The sequence below is a fragment of the Gavia stellata genome, chromosome 7 (genome assembly GCF_030936135.1).
Source record: "Gavia stellata isolate bGavSte3 chromosome 7, bGavSte3.hap2, whole genome shotgun sequence".
Classification (NCBI taxonomy): domain Eukaryota; kingdom Metazoa; phylum Chordata; class Aves; order Gaviiformes; family Gaviidae; genus Gavia; species Gavia stellata.
This window is the reverse complement of record NC_082600.1, coordinates 34,533,377-34,539,457: the sequence shown is the minus strand read 5'-3', so window position 1 is coordinate 34,539,457 and position 6,081 is coordinate 34,533,377.

Here is a 6,081-nt window from a genome sequence, read left to right as displayed (position 1 = left end):
AAATGAATCACCCCTGGATAGAGTGGGTGTAGCTGTTTGTACATCTCTTATCATACTAAGGATGTGCTAATATCTTGACCTGCAAACGACAGGACCACCCAACTCTCTAGCAGCTAAACTGAAATGATTCACTTATGATTTATGTTGGAAGGTTACCTCTGCAATATATTCACCCTTGAAGGAGATGAAGAAAACACATAAATTTGCCTATTTAATCTAGAAATGGAAGAAGAAGATCAAGTATATTGTAAAAAGCTCTCAAAAATTAGTGTAATAGCTCAAGGCATAGCCTCCTAGATGCCATACTTAGATGAAGACTGTGAAGGACACAGAATAATGCATAGTCACTTGACCTGAAAGGAAAATTAAAGTCTCAAAAAGGAAGTAGAGAAAAGGCCACACGTAGAGCCTGGGAAGAAAAATCAGTCCTGGCAAGAAAGGTTTGTATGTCTAGACTGTTTCCCTCTAGTGTAATCTTCCAGACAAGCAAATTTTATGGAGTCTAAATCCTCTTCCTTGTCAGCCAAAAATTTTCTCTTTGGAGATCAGCACCCAAGTTGGACAAAAGCTTTATGCTTTGGCTGAAGATATTGACATAACCTTGTGAAGACGAAATTGTTGGAGACCCTACTGTGAAAAATTTCCTACAAAAAAAGCTGAAATTATTTCCATTTTGCTTTCCCTTTAAATGTCCATGTGGGTTGCTGTTCACAACTAAGAGTATTTCAAAAATCGAGAACAGAAACACAAACTGTTTTACAAGTTCTGAAAAGTTTTCATCATACGTAATGTTTCTATTTAAAACCAAGGATATAATAAATAAACTGTAACTGCTTGCCAGAAGCAATCTGTACATATAATTTAGGATATTACAGTAAAATATATGCTCAGAAAGTAAAAAAGTATTTATATCACAACTAACAACAGGTATTTCTCTAAGATCTGGCAGATCACACAGTCAGCTAAAAGGAAAATGATAAACTGCAGTAACCGATGTCTTCTGATAATTCACAATACTAATTACACTGTTTCTTAGTACTGTTTTTTTTACACCAATAGCTGAAAGATATATTTGGTGTACATCATGTTATATTTGAAGGAAACCAGAAGGTCTCTTTCCCCTTAATGAAACAAATTTAGAAGTCAGAAGTCCAAAGAGTCACTCCATATTCCCACTGCTACAGAATATGTGAGAACTGTTAACATGAATTACATGATTCTAGAGGGAAATCAAGATTCATAAGGATTTGATATGAACCAAGCAACATGACTTACGATTTGCCCACTTATCACAAGACCAATGTTAAAAATACACTGGTCTAATGTATCGTGGGAGCAGGGTTTACAGAACTTTCGAATACTCAGAGACAGTTAAAGTCAATATGAGCTGCAGGGGTTCAACTCCCTGAAAATCAGTCACCAATAATGTAAACCTCCATCAGTCATGGATCAATAACAGTTTATCAGGCATTCAACATAAACTCTCTTTCAGAAGGTCACAAATCTAAACAAACCCAGAACATGTAGGACACTTTTTTTTCCTTGAAATGTAAACTTTTTAACGTATATTTTTAACCAAAATGCTTGTAGAAAGCCAGATCTTGCCAAGTATCCAGCAAAAGCTGGATATTTCCAACAAAAGCAGAGAGCATGTTCCAAAGTAAAAGACAGCTCTTGAACAAAGCTGTACTAAAAACATATTGTCTTGATTAGACAAAGGGAAATCTCTTATGTTGGTAGCTCCCAAGAGATGTCCAGGATCAATAGGTCAGAGCACCCTCATACCCGCTTTAAGAATACACAGCTACAAGAGCTTTTCCTCTTGGCTGCACCCATTTACCTGTCTCTCTGAGTACTTGAAAGCTTTGTAAACCCTGCTCCCACGACACATTGGGCTGCACCCAATCCAGTATGCATCAAGGTTTGTACTCACTGTGTGGGTGGTTGATAAGGGAAAACAGTCAGCCATTTTACTGCCTGATGTTTGTCTTTGGCCTCCATTGAGAAATTATTCGCCTTTCTTCAAACCACTTAGATCTGTCTGTGTACAGCAGGAGAAAAAGGCTGAAAGCATATGACAAAGAGCTTCAGCAGATAGGCTCTTGCAGATCTTTCTGCACTGATGTAAGATTTTACTCACAGCTGACCGCTCTGTTCTTTGCTATAGCTTACAGCCCCTGTAGAAGAGTCAGCAAAAAGCAATATGTGTCCACAGCTCAGCCTGTGTTCACCTTAACTATTTTCACTGGTGGCCATGCTAAGGCATGGACATGTATCTCCTTTTCTTAACGTCTTTGATCCCTAACCTTCTGCAGAAATAGAAGACAGGCAACCAGGGGCGATGATATACAAATTATCATAGCAAGAATGGCCAGAGCTTGTCTGACAAAGCCCCAAGGTTAAGTTCAGCTTCTGTATAATACCAGATACATCTGCTATCTGGGGATTACAGGTATATCCTGCAGTGGCAAGGGGACAGACATCTGTGGTCTAATAGTTGTTTTGCATGTCTTTTGCCACATTCATTGACTCAATAAAGTAAATATCGTTACTGAGAGGGAGAAAGAGGAACAGGAAAGAGAGAGAGACATAGACAGGGAGGCAGAGAGGGAGAAAAGAGAAAGACAGGGGATGGGGAGAAAAAGAGAGAGGAGCATATTGCATCAGTACATATAGTAATGCAATATTATGTAATAGCTTCAATAACTTCCCTACCCAGGAGATCAGGAATGTCGTGACTGGTTTCCTAACCTGACAGTATTTTACTTGAAAAAGGGGAAAAAGGCATTTTTTCAAAGTGGTCACAGGATTCTTAGGGGATATTGTCTTAAGTTATATGTATATCCATGCATCTATGTAAACTGTAATTTTAAAAACCATTCTGCTCCCCAGCCCATTGGCGGACGGAAGGAAGGAAAGAGATCAGTGGTGAGGAATGTTTAAATAGCTTCTTGTTTTTCACTCATGGGACAGATGGCGTGCAAACTAATGAAAAATAAAACCCCAACTGGCATTGTATAGCAGCTGTGTAGAGTGTCAACTATAGGAAGAAATGTGGCCCACTGGAAAGACTTTTTACTAGAAATGAGGGAACTCGAGTTCTAAGCCTGGTTTCCTAACCCCAAAATGCCTATACTTTTGTAAAAGAAGTCTCTGTGCCTCAGTTTCTTCATCTGAGAATATGAATAATTAGATGTTTTATTTTATGAAGAGAATGACAGAAAGAAATGATGAGAACTTCATTTTTGTGGGAATGCCCATTGAAAACACGAAAGATTTTAGTTAGCTAATGAGTGGTCACAATGCTTATATGAAGAAAACTGGGCTCTTTCACTGCACTAGAAATTTTTTTTCAGTGATCAGAATTAGTATGGTGTGATACTGTTAATAAGCCTAAGATTTTACTCAGAACTCAAAGCAAATGAGGTTCATAAAGTTCAAGGTACAGCCCTGGAACAAGAAGAGTCGATGAGTTGTTACTCATTTCCTGGGAAGAGCTTTACATTTTTTTCCAGAAAGCTAAGCTTTTCCTCTTTACATATTTTTGGTCTGCAAAAATTCCTTCTGTAATGTGGTTGACTTTCTTCTTTTTCAAGTTGCTGTGCTGGTACTGTTCTCTTCAGCCTATGTTCTTATGTGCCAATCTTTTCTGCTTTTAATACCGGTTTTATTTTTTTCTCCCCTCACCCCAATCATCTTGAAGCCTTGGGAAGAGTTCCTGTAATCACTATGATCACAACTTAGTCTGGGAAGACACAGTTGCCTTTCAACTTAAGATAAGTCAGAACACAACAAAATTGATGTGATTTATGTCAGTTTCCAAAGGATCAGGGCTGGCTGCTGGGGTTACCTTGATTTTGATCTGTTGCAATTTTTTCAAAACAAAGCAGAAAGAATCTCTCCCATAGCCACTGCATTTTTTCCTATCAGGCCATTATGAAAAGCCACATTAAATTTTCAAAGTAGCAGGGAAGATAACATTGTGTCTCTCTCTGATGCTTTGGAGGCTATCAGCTTTGAAAGGAACCATGTGCAAGTTTAAAGTTGTGATGATTGTGTTCAACTACTGCCTCTTTGATATACCAGATCTTCTGTTTATCCACTGGATTTGTGAGGGTGGGGAGGAAACACGGTTGTGATATGATTCAAGATGGTAGATATAAAAGAGTAAGAGATTGCCCCCTGCATTCTCAAATTCTCCCTTTTCTCTAAGAGACTTCAGGACTCATTCTCTCTGTGGGGATTTACACCTGAATGAAACAACACCTGTGCTATGGCATTCTCGTAGATAGTACTGCGTATCTACTTTACTTAGCATAGCTTTTTCTGTTTATTCATCTAAGGAAACAGTTAATTTCCCCTGAATATAGCAGTTAAGTATGATGAGGTTTAGGGAATTTCTATGCTGTGAAAGATTTGTGCTATAAATCAAATCCTTATTAACTAGCTTGCCGAGTATGTTCATGGCACAAAGGGACATGATATCTTATTATGGTATTCATAATAAAACAGAACAACATTGATGTCTTCTTAATATTACCCTGTGAAATACTTCCATCACATATCATGTTATCAATATTTAAGACTGCCTAAGAATATAAATTTTACTGGCCATATATGTAACTGTAAAGTACATGTGACGTCAGATTAGTTAATATAAAATAACTGAAGAAAACTTGTTTATTGTTGCAGTAGTGGCGGAAGTGATGAAGTGGCGCAAATGCAATGTTTATCATACTGTACACATTAAAAGTTATGATTGTGCCAGAACATTTCTCAGTTAAATGTTATGTGTCAGAGAAAACACTGCACCAAACAACAAAGAAAGGAATACATTTTTTTCTGTCATCCTTTTCTCTTTTTTCCTTCTTTTGAACTAGATCCCCAGTGTAACCCAGAGGATACTTTATTTATGTCCCTGCAGTTCAGGGCCTACAAACCAATTCATCACATTCCTGCCTTGCCTCATCTGCTGTAAATGAATGACCCCTCCTACAACTTTCTAAAGTCTGTTTGCCATTATGTAGATTGATGCAATAAATACGCATATGTGTGTACATGTGTGTCTGTAAAAACACGTTTATGGAGTACATTGCGTTATGTTCCACAGCCAGCTCCATCCAGAGTCTGTAATTTAGCATTCAGTAAATACAAAAGACGCTCCAATACCACAAGGAAATGTTGTGTCTGTGTTCTATTAAGAGTCATATCAATTTTTTACTTAAATGCTATAACATAGATATTAGCTTACACTGTCTTTTGCATGCAATAATTCAAATCAGATTTATAGCTCATGTTACACACATATTTCCACCATTCATACATGATGAGGTTAGAAAGTCTGAAATAAAGTAGCAGACCTGGACTGCTTTCGATCTTTTCTTTGATGATTTGCATTAGAAGCCAACTCTGTACAATTCTGAGTCTTTGTGTTTTACAGTTGAATGTGTTTTGTCAATAGGTATGTGAAAAAAGACTAGAAGTTTTTGAAAAGGGTAAACAAAAGGACTGTGAACCAAATTCTGTAAAAAATAATTTTCACAATTAAATTAATATTGAGGGGCAGTTTAATCACTTGTCTTGCAGGTTTAATCATACGACCTTTCCTGCCAGCACAGGAAAATTTTGACTAGCACAAATAACGTCTCTGGCCTGAGGGAATGAGTCGAGTTTGCAAGTATTTAACATGGGATTGAATATTTCGAGGATCAGGCTTGTATTCTGAAGCTGTTTTATTTATTGGCTGGTGAGCAGTATGCTCATCTTTTTAACACAAACAAGCAAATGGGGTAGCCTCCTGCCAGTCTTCAATGTCTTAACACTTTTAGCTTAAAAAAACCCCAAGCAACAACAACACAAACAGTCCTAAAGAGGCTGTTTCTTAAAAATTTTGGCTTTTGAAGTCTTTCACATCCCTGCTTGGAACATAGTCATTAAGGTTTGATTCTGTAGATATTTTCCATACCCAGTTTAAGTCATTTGATGAATAAAAAGTTGGCAGAAACTCATGAATTTATAGAAAAGAATGGCACAGCATGCTAACTAAATTGAGTTAAAGAAATGAAATAAGAATCCCCTAAC